At 26.3% G+C, this 16,897-nt stretch overlaps 1 protein-coding gene across 2 annotated transcripts in view; it reads right to left on the reverse strand.

Annotated features, from left to right (window-relative positions):
* The window catches only part of LOC107173405 (5-hydroxytryptamine (serotonin) receptor 1B), a 227,506-nt gene that overhangs the window by 89,943 nt on the left and 120,666 nt on the right, over positions 1-16,897 (reverse strand). The window contains exon 3 of one of the 2 annotated variants that reach the window (XM_089220487.1): positions 8,859-8,922. The exons of the other annotated variant lie outside the window; for it this stretch is intronic. The gene's annotated coding sequence lies outside the window, so the exon portion shown is untranslated. The remainder of the gene's footprint in view (positions 1-8,858; positions 8,923-16,897) is intronic. 2 annotated transcript variants of the gene reach the window in all.

Consider the following 16,897-nt stretch of genomic DNA (forward strand, 5'->3'; position numbering starts at 1 on the left):
ACTCATCATAACTGTAGCATAATCAAAAAGTCTGGTCCATTAAAGTTTATTTGGTCTTATAATTTTTAATCCAAACATAAACAATTAAATTCTAACATTAAAAATACAAATTCGCAGATAACTGCACCAATTTCATTAGACATAAAATTATCTATACATTTTAGATTCTGAGCGGAGCGATGAATGTATTAATTTTACCATGATGTGTGTTTTTTTTTTTTTTGTTCATCGTCTGTCATCACGTTTTGGGGCAGTAAAAGTGCTTCGATTTTTGACTACAGTACCTCGTTCGATCAGAAAGTGAATCTAGTTGGTACTTTGGGGGAGTCAAAACTAAAAAATTCTCAATATTTTCTAAATAATCGGGATAAACAAACTAAAAATTAAGGGAAAAACGGGAAATTTTACGCACACTAATTTTTCGACAAAATCGATTTTGGTTTTTGATGTAATTTTAAAACAAATGACCATAGATACATGAAATTTTCACCGAATATTTATATAATTATATTCTATCCACCGTGCAATTTTCAAAAATTTTCGACTTAAGTTGAACTATACATAGGCATTTGAAATTTTTGATCATAATTAGTTTTTTTTAAATTAATATTGATAAAAATTTATTTGTTAGGCAGAAAAGCTTGAAAATTTAATACAAGGCTCTTAAAATATTGTTAAATAGCAGTTGAAAAATAAAAGAAATACATAGTCACAATTTTTTTTTTATAAGTATTAAAATTTTTAATTTTGACAAAATACGTAAAAATCACAAAAATTCGCAAATTGTTTTAAGCTTGAAATTCAAAAATATTTTCTTTTTAAATCTAAGATTTGAAAACTTAATACAAGATTCCTTACAAATTTATCAATTTTTATCACAGAAAAAATGTCCACCGGAAATTCAAATTAAATTTTTATGAGCAAAATGCTCAAATATTCAAATATTGACAAAAATTCGTCAAAACTTTGAATATTCGCAAATTATTTTTTAGTTAAAAATTCATAATATTGTTTGTATTTATATCTAAGGTTATAAAATTCAACACTAAGTTTTCCATAAGTTTTGCTTCAAATAGCTATGGAGAAAATTTGAAGCGTCATTATACGAAAAATGTTTTGAGCGTTTGAGTTTTAAATTTTTATGAAATCTGGTATGTAGGTATATCTATGATAATACAAGTTATTATGAATTATGATAACTATAGTCTACATGCAATGTTTTTGGAAAAATTGATCAACCATGCCTTATGCAAAATGCGCCTTAATTGAAAAATAAAATATTTGTTTCAAAATAGAATATAATATGACAATATTTAATTATAATATATCCTAGACTGACAAATCATCTCCGTTCAGAATCGTTTTTCGTATACAATGATACCTATCATTGCATTCAAATTTAACCTACCCTATTCAGAGGTCCACCCCACCACCTAATGTACAACAGAGCGATACCCACTTTCCCGCTTTTTTATATACTATACATAAATTAAAAAACAGAATTAATATTTTTATCACAACGATGACCAAATTTAGAAACTGCTCTACTGAGGAAAGTAGATAACTACTTACATAGTATTTAATTTAAATATTTCACATAATTATAATTTCTTCTGAATAAATAATTGAGTTTTCTTTAATTCTGATAATAGAAAATTCAATTTAATGACATGGCTACAAGAGTCACAGAAACAACAACTTTTATAGTATAAAGTTTGTTTAAAGTAAGAACAAATAATATATAGAGTGGTGTATCATACAATATTGCACGGATCGTTTGAATTACTTTTTGTTTTATAATGATGCATGGTTTTCCGGAGAAGGTGGAAAGTACAAAAAAGCAATTACTTGGCTACGTCCTGGTTTTATTGCCTTGCAAAAATTTAAATATTATGAATGCATTAGAGAAATTTAAATATGATAACCAGAGATGAACTTCAGGTGATGACACTCCTATGTTTACACCTAACTGAACCCAATGGAATTACGACCAACAGGCACGCCAATGTCCAGCTTTAAACATTTATTTATGCTCACTCGCCTCTCATCCAATATCATACACACGCCACAACTACAAGGTCAGAAAAAAATAGGATAAATGGCTGTTTTTAAAAATTAAGTAGTTTTAATATATGCAAAGTGTAAGAGTTATAAAAGGTTATAAAAAGATTATGTATGTGCAAAAAAAAATATAATAATTTCTTTTGCATGTTATATAAATAAAATTGGTGTTATGAAGTTTTTTTTTTATAGCATATTCTATTAATTTGACAGATTGACTGTCACCTTCTTTTTTCATACAAAATGTATAATACTTACCAACATTAATATAACATTGAGACATCAAGTTGTGCATTTAATTTTATTCAAAGTATTACAATTTAGTATTTACAGGAAATGATACACTGTGGTTATTAAAATAAAAATGCTATGTATTTAAATTTTAAAGTATAGTTAAAATAATTTGATGTTATATAATACCATGATGATAAAAAAAGGGTTATTGGATAGTGAATAAAAGTTAACAATACATATTATATAGCCAACTATCATCAATTATTGTTAATACCGTTCAAACAAAATCAAGTAATAACACGTTTTGTTGATACAATAATTACACCATGAATATTTTATTATAATTTATATATTATTTATTATTGAAAACTCGTTACAAAAAAAAAAGAAAGTATATACGAATATAAAGATTCTGTTTATATCTTATAAAATAGAATAGTTATTTGAATCCACGGGAAGAAAAATATTTCATAGTAGATCGTTTTTTTTCTTCAATAAAAACCTAGTTTTAATAATTCCGTCTGAATGTATTAATATTTTTCCAAAAATATCTGTTTATTAACAATAGAAATTAAACTACGGTAGGAAAATTTGTGATCTTATACATAATATAGTACCTATGGATCAAAACATATTTTGTGAAGGTATAATTATACACAAGCAAAATACATATAATAATAAGTAAATACTGTGGTCAATGGACAGTGACCATGTTGACTAGGTATATCATATAAAACACTATTCTCACCCCAAGCTTAACATGTGTGGTCTTATATATTATTACAGATTTATATTATCACTGGTGTTATAGTTGTAAACAGATTTTTCCTCATACTAAAAATAATACTATTATTTTTATATAGAGATATACGTATGTAATAATTTTTTTGTTTACCTAATCGATTACGTTATTTTCTTATTAATAATAATACATAATATTAAAACGCTTAAAAAATCAATTTCGACGAGAAAATTGTTTTTTTTTTTTTGGTTTAATGAGTTACATGATGAAGCATAAAGATAATCTATACGTGATTGGAAGTAGAAACACTGCAGGATATTTGTTGTAGTACGAAGTTCTGATTAATTATATTTTGTATCATTGGAACATTTTCCACTATGATAATTTGTAGCTAAACCCAGTGCGGAAGTACGAAACGGAAATAGTAATGAAAATCTATATTGCGATAATATATGATTAGGATTATGAACGGCGTGTAATATACATGTTTCCATAGCACCATGTACGTTACTTCACTCGTATGTATTTATATTTGATAATTACGTAGATAGTAAATTCTATAATAAGTAATATCACTGAAATGTAGGCAAAATATACCTCGATGCACACTAATAAAGTTATAACATTTTATAATTTTTAAATGCATCTTAATAATTATTAAGCAATATACAGAAAAATTAAAAGTGATAACATACAAAAAAGTTTCATTTGCTTTTCAAATATAAATATTGTTTTCTGTAGGAGGAGTTATGCAGAAAATTTTCCGTTCAAAAATGTTTTATAACACAAGTGTTAACAATATGTTTTTAAAACTACTACAGTTTTCATTTTATATCATTATACATTTTCCCTATAAAAAAAGCTATGTTTATGTAGTTACTAAATGTCTTGTAGATAAGCATTACATTTATTTTTCATCTAAACATTAAATGTAATCAAATCTTGGTAGGTACCTACTTAACTTTCGTAAGTCAACAACAAGGTTTAGATGATTTTAAACTGCTTAATTAATTTAAATTTAAAATTTAAATGTTAATATTAACACTCAGTTTCATTTTATAAATTTTTAATTTTCAGTGAATTTATTATTATTGAATCGGTGAATTACAATAGTATTATATCAAAATATTTAATTTTTAAAAAGAATAAAACAAAATAAATAAATTTAATTTTAGTACTGAGAAACTAGGTTCGTAGTTATTCACATGTTTAAAGGACAATGAATGAATAGTTTATTTACGTAACAAACTTTATTGTGCTGAAATACAAAGTTTAAAAACTGCCGTTGCACTCTTATTGCGAATGAATTGAAAACAAAACAAACTAAAATGTGGGTGATGGTGGTTCTATGAAAAACAAAAGTTGTTTTTGTTGAGTAGCAACGTAGTTTTGTAAATTTTAATGAAATTAAAACAGTCTTATTTCAAGTAAAAATTGTCTCCGCTGAGTGACAATGTTATTTTTATTCCTCTGGTAACCGACACAAGCACAATAGGAGTAGTCTGTATATTATTATACTGAATAAAGGCAAAGGCGTTGTGGGTGGACTACACCACAAACAGTACGAAATAGATCAATCCATCAAGTCAAACTTCATTAGCGTTTTCTCTTACCAGACAATGGCACCAACTAAAAGCTCGGTCATTGGTGTTTTTTCTTCTTTCCACGGCGTTTATAACATGTCGAGGTCACATCTGGAGCCGAAATCGATTTATATCCTGATCGTCAGCCGCTGTTGAGTTTTTTCCCGCAATTTACTCATTCCTGCTCCTCCTCATAACTCTTTTAATTTTCTTCAAAATTACTTAGTGGAATAAAATATCAACCCAAACCATTAGAATTCGTATTAGAGCCCTGCTAACACGCAGACGCAGTTAACTAAAATGTATCTGATGTTTATACAAGAACGATCCTAGGCTCATCCTCAGAAAGTGAGTAGATATGCGACAAAAAATTACCAGTTTTTTTTTCAGTAGGTTTTTTTTCAAATTTATTACATGATATTGTACGATATTTATATACGTTCATTTTTACGTTTTCAATAACAATAATTTACTCGTATTTACATGCGCGATTCACTCTTATCAATTTTTCTCAAAACCACGTACCAAACATTATGTAAAATTATGGGTTAATCCAATTGTCACGATAAACGGTTTTGTTTACGATTTAAAAAAATTATGAATATCATAATTTTAGGAATGATTTCGCGCTTATAATTTTATTAGACATTCCGTAGTTTGGGTTTGGGCGACTAGAATCTGTTTTAGCAACAAACTAATTAATTGTTACTTTGCTTATTTTCGTTAAATTTGAATGTAACATATTAAGAGTTTGATTGAATACAATTAACAACTTTTAGAATTTATCTTGATGTTATAAATTAGTATAAATAATAATAAGAGTTCAGACCAATATGTCACAGTATTAGTATAGGTAATACATTGCTTATATAATATTATGGATGAGAGATATTAAATTGATCTATTAAAATGTTATTACAAATTGAGATAACATAATACTGTTATATTGTACATAAATGTATACTGTTGTATGTTATAGGATTTGGTGAGCGTCACTGGATTATACGTGTTTAAATTAACAATCGTCAATTAATGATAAATCATTACTTCTAAAAAATAAATGTTGAGTAGAGTTGTTTTGGTTGCATACTAAATATAATGTTAATCTGATGGATTAACAATAGAAAGTACCCCCAAAAATATGTTTCTATTAAAGATTGAAAACACTCATATTTTAACGTTTGTCCTTAAATTTAATTAATTAGTTATCAAAGTAGCATAATATAAAACTAATTAACACTAATATAGCATTTTTAATATATTATATTATGTAAATAAGTCTTAACTATATGTACTAATACTACTTATAAGTCATTAACTCATAACACATTTTGGTAGTTTTTTTAAAGTTTATTTTCTAAATTTATTGGATTTTGGCATAAAAATAATATTGTTTCGTAAAAAATAAATATTTAAATATAATTTAGGATGTTTTCTTGTTTTAATTGTTAAATATAGTTATACATTCATAGTCCACAACTTTAGCTATATTTGTATTCAGTATTAGAGACTCAATACTTCAATATTTTAAGATAACCTATGGATATAGAATATAGATGGCTGCTGTTCACATGAGCTAATAGTAACGATCCACTTCCCTACCACTATTGTGTTAATAAGTATCTACCTCTTAAATTCATCGGAAGTAGACCGGACATCCGGCCAATGGCAATACGGTGAAAATTACACACTTGACACATTGGATTCAAAGCTTTTTTTGCTAAGGTTTCGAAATTAATGGACGCAGTTCTCTTCTACTTCGAACGTCCAAACCAATTTATAATCTAACGATAATGAATAATGTTTCTCTGTTGATGAAATGATGAATCACTTTTGCATGACCAACTAAATCAATAATCTCACCATCGCATTGATTATTAATGCAATACTATATAGGAATCGTTTAAACAAAATAGATGTTTTTTATTGGAAGGCAATTATTATTTTTAAATTTTAGTTGTTATGATATTAAAAACCAATTATCATATATAAACGCAACATTATCTATTTAAAATTCTACGTTTAGATTTTGTTACAGTTTTTGAACTTGTGCAAAGTCATGATAATCAATAATATTATATACAGGATTTACCCATTGTGATATTTCACGACATAATGGAGATATTAAAATTCTTGTTTTGTAATAAGACTCACAGAGATAATAAACAATTATTTCATATTTTAATCTTTTGGTAAAAAAGTTAAAAAATTATTTTTTTTTATTTAATTATTTCCAAAAAAATTCGCTATAGCCACCATTTTGTAGAGTTTATTTATTTTTTTTAAATATTGAGGTTTCAACATTTTATTTTTGTTAATTTCCCGATTACGTCGCGGCACGCGCGTGCTCGTACGACCGGCTGAACGATTATTTCAGTGCACCTAGCTATAGTTATTATTGTATTTTATTTTTTCAAAACTAGAAAAAATATAAAAAATCAAGAAATTAATGAAAATAAAATTTTGAAACGTCAATATTTTCAGAAAAATGAACTCTACAAAATGGCTATAGTGCATTTTTTCGGAAATAATTAAATAAAAAATAAGTTTTTAAAATTTTTGGCCAAAACATTAAAATAAATTAAAAAATTTAACAATTATTGTAGTTCTTATCCCTGTGAGTCCTAAGCAAAACCAGAATTTCGATATCTCCATTATTTCGGGAAATATCGCAATGGGTAAATCCTCGCGGGACACCATGTAGATATCTAACGGAGTACTAACGCAAAATATGATAGCACTTTAATGCTAGATCTTTTCGTTATATTTTGAATCAAGATTAATATTAACTGCATTAACATTTTCAGAACAAAATATAGTCTACAGTTCTACACTGAAGTATGAAGTTGAAAATGTAGAAAACTTTGAAAAATATAAAAACTGAAATAAAACCTACAATCTCTTTTATACTACAGTCATACACATTAAAATAGATAATCACTTATAGTTGTAAGTTGAATACTGCATTCATTAATATGAGTCACACGCACGCACTTAGTAAATTGCCTTTATTAAATATCTTAAAAAGTTTGGTATCAAATCATTTTTATAATCTTAGAAAATATTTGTTTTATTTAATTTCTCCTTTTAAAATGTTATTTTGGCAAATCAACTGTAAAAAAAGAAAAAAAACAATGTCTCAAGTTATTAAAAATACCATTCAAGAGGCTGCAAAAAATATTATGTTCCACTTCACCCCAGTCACGAGGCATACTAGTTAAAATATCTACTGAATTACTAATAAAGCATTTTTTTTAAATGAACAATGGTAAAAATATATGAGTTTACATTTTAATATATTTATTATTATTTTTTTTTTTTATCCGTAAAACAATAATAATTAATAATCATAAAATCTCATGAATAACATTATGTAAATGTGACTAAGATATATTTATTATAGTACAATACTGTAATTAACATATTTTTATTTTTTATCACCTAAATAATGAAAGCTGAAAATGTATGATATTATAATATAAACGTGATCTTACTTAAAAAATTGTATTTCAATAATATGTTTATAATAATATGCAATGTTATGATTGGTATTTTGAAATGCAGTTTTCAAACTCAGAATGAAAAAAATGTGTAAGCTGTTAAATTTAGTGAGTGGTAATGGATACAGCGGTGTATTCAAATACTTAGATAAGTTTACAAAAAAGTCCAGAAGAGTTACAACGCTCTCTAATGACGTCCATACTTAACGAAATTAGTTCACCGCTGGACTGCATTTTATAAGAATGTGTAACGGATAACGTTTATTCCGGATTTGTATACACAATATTTGCACACAATACAATACAACCACTGAAGGTATTTTTATTTTCCAACAGACTGTAGTAGTACCTATAATAGGCAAGGTCGAATTTATAAGGTCCGAAAAGCATTACAAGAACACTATTTGTAACGGTATATTTCCAGCTCGTCAGCAGTGGTTCGATAAAAATTAGGATGTGATGAGGGTTGTGATGAACGGGTTAGGAGGGGGGGGGGGGGTATAAATCTCGACCTTTTGACAGGTAGACCGTTTTTCACATCTGGTGCGTGTTTTTATTGTTTTTTTTTTCTTTTGGAGTCGGCGACAGTCTTCAGAATAACGGTTGGACGGAAAATACAAAAATTACAATACAAAACTGTTTTTATATGTTTTGTACTGTATGTGTGAAAAATGAATACGGACCGTTTTTTCGGTCTCTCAGAAAAATAAATAAAACGATTGCAGGTGTATTGTTTACCGTGCTGGACCGGTGGGCTTTTCAATAACTCAACGGACTCTTGCTCACGTCACCGTATTGTCACCTAAATATAAAGTCTGTATTAGAAGCGTCATCCACTTTATATTTCGTAAAAAAAAAAATTTAAAGTTAAAGACGACAATGTCAAAACCACCAACTGGTGACATAATGCTTTCTATACAGCGGTTGAGTATTTTTTCATTATTTTTTTCTTATTTACCGGCTATTTAGATATCATTTTGGTGTGATATAATCGTGAAATAAAGATTTTTTATTTTTTTATTCTGTGTTTTTCAATTAACTTATTTTTTTTAAATAACTTATCATTTTTTTTAAACCTTATTCTCAATTTCAAATAATTAAAACTTGTGTGCGCACTTGTTCAAATAATTTGAATTTAATTTTTAATTTTTTAGTCTCTCTTCTGTAGATAGAATATTATGGTTAAATGTAATAATCATTATTGTTATATTAATTTCAAAATTGAACTCTAGTATGTATATATATAATACAATATTAAGCTCAGTTATTTGAAAGATAAAAGTTAAAAACTTATATTTTTGATTTAAATTAATAATATTTTTATAAAATTGTTGGTACTGAGTTGATACATTTTTACTATAGTTAGGACAAACGCATTCTTCAAACTAATACTGAAATTTAAATAGGTAAGTACATACATATATATACATATATTTAATCCAAATATAACTAACTAGCTGAAAGGTATTAAGGTTATTTAATTTCCTATGTTGTTAATAAATATTTTATGTTACTGATTCTGTTACAGAAAATAAACATTAAGATAAATAGATAAAACTAATAATAACTTAAAAACTAAGAATAGATACATTTTTACTTCACGTTTTTTTCTTTTTTTTAAAATAAATTTGTGAAAATACCATTGTATTTTTAGATTTATTTTAGAAAAGCCTGAAATTTTCAATAATACGATGATGTGAGATTTTCATGTGTATAAAATATTTAAGATTTTTAGATTTGAACAGTTTAGAAGTGATAGTGTCCCGATGGATGGAGATTTTGGGATTTATATTATAGTTATATAATTATATGCTTAAATTCATATGAACAATTATAAAGAACGTTTAATATGTTAACTGAAGGAGTATAAATTGTTTGAATTTGTGAAGTGTCATTATCTGTCACATTAGCAAAGGAGCTTGAGTGCCCATGGTGAGTGAAGTACTTGCAGGTTAACTGTTGGTCGTGACCGTATTTGTAACTGGTGGGGTTGATGGTATTCTTTAAAAACATAGCTTATAATTTGTTGGATGATTACTGATTTGTAGAGTGCAAATAGTAGGAGATTTACTTGGTATGGTACATATTATAGTATTGAGATGACACTCACCAAATATATATAGATATTTATTCTTCTAATAGAATAGGGAAGTCATAGTTTTTGGACATAATAATGACAGAACAAGTTCTGAGAAATTCACCATTGTTTTTAGGGTTTTTTAATTTTAATATTCTGGTAAAGTAAAGATGCTATATCAAAAATACCATTTTTATTCTCGTACGAATCAAAATCTATGACAAACAGTGGGCATAAGCGTGCGCAGACTTTGTTCACAGTAGTGGCCTTTTAAAAAGGTCTGAACCAAAGATGCTTGTAGTTATGAATACTAATATAATTAAGTATTTAATTGTTACTTTTATAAAGTATTTATTTAAATCAATATACAAATATGTGGCATAGGTAGGGTTTATAATTTGATGATAATAATATAATAATATATTATGTATTTATATTAATTACCTATAAAGTTATTTTTCTAATAGAATAGCTTATATTATTCTTTATTGTTGACAAAATTTTTAAAAATCAAGAGTCCACGGATGAAGGTTTGTTAGTTATCACTACTTTAAATTGTTTGTTATATTGAAATGGAAAGTCTGAATTGCCATCGTTTTCATTAATAGAGGTGTGTTCTAATTCTATTTTTTTGTTTTCAGAAAACATGCAAGAAATATAAGATCATAATCTGCTTTCTGATTGCGATTGTGGTGTATAATTATATATTTATTAGAACATTGTTGACGACTATTTTGTTCACTTTCCTGATAGTGGTGATACATTTTAGAAGTATTCATAATTGCAGTGTAGTGATCACGTCGCCTACAGGTATCAGTAGTCAAGGATGATGCCCCCTTGCATGTCGCACCCTTCCCTAGATTGATGCGGCTGGTACCTAGTTGACCGTGAACTATGTAATGCGGGACGCTAGTCCATAGCAATTGACATAATTAGTCCGAGTCCTAAGAGCCATTGTATACAACGGTTAGCAGAAAGGACTGAGGGGCTTACCTCCATAAAATTCCTAAAGCTCCTCAAGTATTTTCTAACTTACCTAGTAAGTATAGCAAATTATGTTATATCCACTCTCTAGTCTATCTAAATTCTTTTTTCTGATTTCTAACCAAATTCTCGGCTTTGGCAACAGTACGTTGGTAATTGAGACACGATAATAACTTACACAATAATAATTATAGTTTATATCAGTGGTTCATAAACTTTTATTTCATAGAAGCACATAATTTTATTATTAGTTATTATAACTCACGGCACACTTTGAATGAATATTATCTAAATGCCTATAAGTATAATAATTGTATAATATTTTTTTAATAAAAAAAGTTCAAGTTATTGCGGCACACCCTTTGGGAAACACTAGTTTAAACTATGAATAATACAATATTATCACAGTTGATATTCGCTTCGCTTCATAGAGTCAGTGAAAGATGGAGTGTTATATGTGTAAACGATTTTACGTTGATTGATGTATGTCTGAGAAAAATCTATTAACATGAATGGAACTTATAGAGTAAATATAGTACGAAAATAACGATGGTTTGTGTTCAGCATGTTGGATGTTTAAATATAATATAATTTACTGATTGGTATTTGTATATTGGCTAACATTTTAATATTATTTTGCATTTACGAATATTTTAATTTTTAATAAAACTGTAGAACTTATAATGGAAATGAAAATTTTTCATTTTTGTATCTGAGATTTGGAACGTAATTTAAGATTACTCGTAATTTTTTCCTACTTCTATCAACAAAAAAATAGTTTGGTCAAAGTCACATTAATTTTTTATGAAAATTGTAAATTCAAATTTTGTTACATTTAATATTCTCTTGTAAATTAGATATCTCACCTAAATCGATTTTTGATATTTTTTTTTAATACAAAAACGAAAAACCGAAGATAGTTGAACAAATGTTACTATATTGGGACTTCACAAAATGTTAAGTTTATACATTAGTTCTTTAGAATATAAATTTTTCAAAATATTTTTTATATTATTCGTACCTAAGTATTTCATGTCAGAACAAAACAAATTTAAAAGTATATTAACACTATTTTTTTCCCGTAGATAAAATGAGTTCAATATAATGTAGAAAATATGACTTATTTAAAAAAAATATATATATAATATATTGCTATACACATTTAAATCATGGTTTTAATTATTGTGCTAAAAGTGTTTAAGTATATACGGTAATTGTTAGCTTAACTTAAAATACATTTTCAAGGTGATTTTTTAATTCCGTTTATAAAAATATATTATTGGTTCTAAAAAAAACTTTGTATGTTTTTATACTTTAATAATAGATTATTAATTTTTATTAATTATTATTTACAATATTCAAGAATCATATAGAATGCACTGCAAAAAAATATAATGTATGCCATACTGTAATGTGTTATATAGAAAAACAAATAATTCTAGATCTCGAAATAATATATTCTAGGGGTAATAATTTGATTGAGAAACAATTCAAAAATAACAAAATATGGATAGTTGTGGAGGTAAGTAGAAAATTGGAGTATACAAACAGATTGACGAGAGACAAAAAATTAAATTACTGCAGGCTTGTAAAAAGGTTAATTAAAAACTTCATTTTATTGGGACCACTATAATCAGACTTGATATAGATTCACATACGATGACCATTAATCACGAAACATATACGCATATATATATATATTGGTAATAATAACTGCTCAGGCAGGGCCAATTATTGTTACTCCCTGAACATTATTCCTTGTTGATGAATGGATGAAGACACGCAGAAAGGCAGAAACGGATAACTCTGTCGAACCCAAAATGCTCCATCATCGAGTAAAGTGTGATCGACTGATCGACTAATAGTTATTTTATAATACGTATGTTCACGCGTAAACTATATTTGCGTAATTTTCGTATCAGAAATATTCCATATTTTTGTAATACTCTTAGATATTTCATGGTATTATAATGGTTGCTTAGTTTAATTTCCACCCTAATTTTAATTCAAGATTCTAAGTTCGTTTTTTTTTCTACTGTCTAAAATATTTTTATATCATTGAAATGCTCCAATGTTCAATATTAAGGGTGGATTCTAGAATAAAATACTGTACATTATTAAGATGAAAAAAGTAAAAACTATTATTACTTTTCAAAATAATCGAATAAAATATAAATATAAATAAATACAAAACCAAACCAAAAAACTAGAATATATTGCAGAATACTAAATTTTTATAAAAATGATGTTGTTATTTTATTGTAATTCACAAATCATGAACCATACCTACATACTTGAAATGTTTACAGTTATATATTAATACGATATTTTAGATATTATGACAAAATTTGTTAAGTACTTTTGATTTTTCTAATCAAAATTTTTTTCGAAGACTTTAAAAAAATATTTTTTTCTTATTATAAGATTTTTGTTCCATGTTTAAAAATTGTTAATATAATACAATGTTCTTCGTAAATTGTTCTTAAACATATTGAGAGGAAATAATAATTAATATCTATAATTTGCATTTTTTTTTCTATCTTGTTTTTAATTATTTTTTAAATGTAATTTATCATATAATAATATTACTATGATATATTTTAATTATAAGTGTTTTGTTTTTAAAATTCTAATACAAAAGCTGATAAAGATAATAATATTAAAAAAACTATATGCATATAATATTATACCTAGGTGTCTAAGTACCCACATAAATTCATTTAGAAGCAACTTATGTTTATGCATCAATAAAGTGCATAATCATATATCTCCATAATTTAATTATTTCAAATTTTCTATAAATTCTCAAGGATTACGCACATAAACAATGTTCAATCATTATTTATTATGTCAACATAATATAATAGCAAAATTAATATATTGTGAGCTATTATATATTGGTTGTATAAATTACAAACAGAAAACAAAAAATATACAGTAATATACAAGATATAACTATAATAATAAAGTTATTACCTTGATGTTTGAATTTAAATGTTAAAATTGAACATTAAATTTAAACTTTTTTTTTAAATAATAAAACTAAAAATAATCATTGAAAACAGAATGTCGGGATAATTTTTACTTTAATATTCTATTTTACGTAGTTTTTTTTAATTTTAATCAATACTTCAATGTCAATTATATACACATAAAACTTAATTTAAAAACTACTCCAGTTATAATTGCTTCACATATTTTTATATTAATAAATATATATATATATATATAATATATATTTATTATATATATATATTTTATAATATTTGTCATATCATAAGGTTTATAATATGTGTATTTTTTTTTCAAAGATCGATCGATGAATTAGTTTTTCTATACCGGCTACTGATTTGCTGTATTTGAACTCAATTTTATTGAGTTTATTCCGCATGAATAGCGATATATTTTACAGTGAAACCTGAATTAACGGACACCTGTATATAACGGACTCCTTCTATTACGGACACGGACACTAATATTTTACTCGACACTTTCATAACGGACAAAAATACACAAATACTACGTTGATAAGAAACGCAATTAGGACATTAAGTGAAAACACGGATTACGACCAATAACATTATCGCTGATTACGATAACACTAATTACGAGTAACTATTAAATTTATAAAGTTTAAATTTGTACAACAATTTATAGGTTAAGAGGACGCCCCACCCGCATGTGTTGTCGCCGTCTTACAAACGTATAACATAGCAAAATCTGTTTAGCGTGGAACAACTGTTCTCCCTCAATATTTATAATAGAATTATTTTCAAAATTTCACAACGCATAGGTAAGAACTTTATCTGTGTCATAGCGTCGTTAAAAAAATAAATGTATTTTCTTAAGCTTATAACTTTAATTATATTTAAAAAAATAACGACGCTATGACACAGATAAAGTTTTTACCTATGCGTTGTGAAATTGTGTGGTGTCCCCTTAATACAATTTAACAGATTATACCTAATACATATTATAAAATAAAAACAATACAAATGTACGTACAAATTGTAATTTTTAAAACATTGAAACCTGTCTACAACGGACACCTGTCTATAACTGACAATTATTTTGGTCCCGCGACTGTCCCTTATATACAGGTTTCACTGTATATTATTATAATATCTATATAACTCGAAATTGCAACTGATACTCAGTACTTAGAGTTACTATTATGCCTACGTCTATACCAACAGTTACACCTTACACATGTTCATAAGAAATATGTCATAATATAAACCTATTTATAAAATTGAAAGTTATATATTTAAATAACTAGTAGACGTTAAAGAAAAATATTTATTTGAGGAATTACGACTAACCACCAACCTAATTATAATATCTAATAAGGATATCATATATAATCAGTTGTCAAAATAATATCTTATCTTTACACTTATTACACTGTATGATATTTGAATAAAAAATCATTATTTTTAATCATAATGGTGTTGTAATATTGTATCAGTTTTTTAAAATTATTGCTTGAAAAACTAAAACTAATGAATTTAATGTAAATAATTTATTTTTGATTTTAGATTAAATTAAAATAACTTACACTACCATACAAAACTGACACGAGATAAAGCAGGGTTATAAAATTGTATTATACTAACTGAGCCATGTGGAAAAATCTTTTGCTAGACACTTCTTGGAATATACGAAAATAACGCATTAAATAAATATCTAATAATATAATATTCCATGAAACTACGTGTTTCCGTTTATATTTCCTACACATATATATAGGTTAAACATGTACAAAATAATCAAATGCAATGCGTAAACTTTAATACTGAAACATATTTCGTGTCTTTCTGAAATGCTAACAGAAAAAAATATGAACCATGGAAAATTATGTTAAGGACGAAGATAAAACGCTTTGTATGTATCGTTCCCCGCAATTCATTGTCGGTGAAAATTTTTTTTTTTTTTGTTAACCTTTTCAGTTCACTGGTGTGTTATCGATTGGGATAACAACGTTTGTTATTTTACTAGAATTTTTTCACTCACCTGATGTCGTTGTTTTCACATGTAATTATCTATATATATTTTTTTGTATCATTTTGTGGAAATCTTTTGTGTTGTTTTATATAACATGTTTGAAATCATTTAGGAAAACAAATACATTTCGATTTCTATAAATGTATACTACAAACATTACAGGTTTTATAATATACAATTATGCGTACAAATATAAGTGTGGCTACATTTTGTTTAAGAGATAAGCCAATCTAAATGTAATAAAAAAAATTATCTTTCGTGTAAATACACGTAAATATTTCATCAGAAGAATGACTCTTAAAGTAGGAAATGACCGAAATTTGACCACAAACGCCAGGATGGTAATATTATAATACATTTATCATGACGTGGTCTCCGAGTACTTATATTCAAATGATAATGGTCGGAATAACGGATACTCCAGTACTACTACATAGTATATTCACTAAGTTAACCAAATTATAATTTATGCATGTCCTATGTAATAATAACATACCCAGTAATACATATACATACAAGTCTATGTATAATTTATATACGATATCCGATTGCTGTAATAAATGCATATTGATTAATAAGTATGGTATTATATTTTGTCAACGTGTATATACAGCGGCGTTGATGTTCACGAAACAATATCTAAACAGTCCGTAAATTGATTGTAACCAATGAATATTGCTTAAGATAAGAAAATTAATTAATTTATAAATAG

The sequence above is a fragment of the Diuraphis noxia genome, unplaced genomic scaffold (genome assembly GCF_037042655.1).
Source record: "Diuraphis noxia isolate RWA-SAM2 unplaced genomic scaffold, SU_Dnox_SAM2 contig0002, whole genome shotgun sequence".
Taxonomy (NCBI): Eukaryota; Metazoa; Arthropoda; class Insecta; order Hemiptera; family Aphididae; genus Diuraphis; species Diuraphis noxia.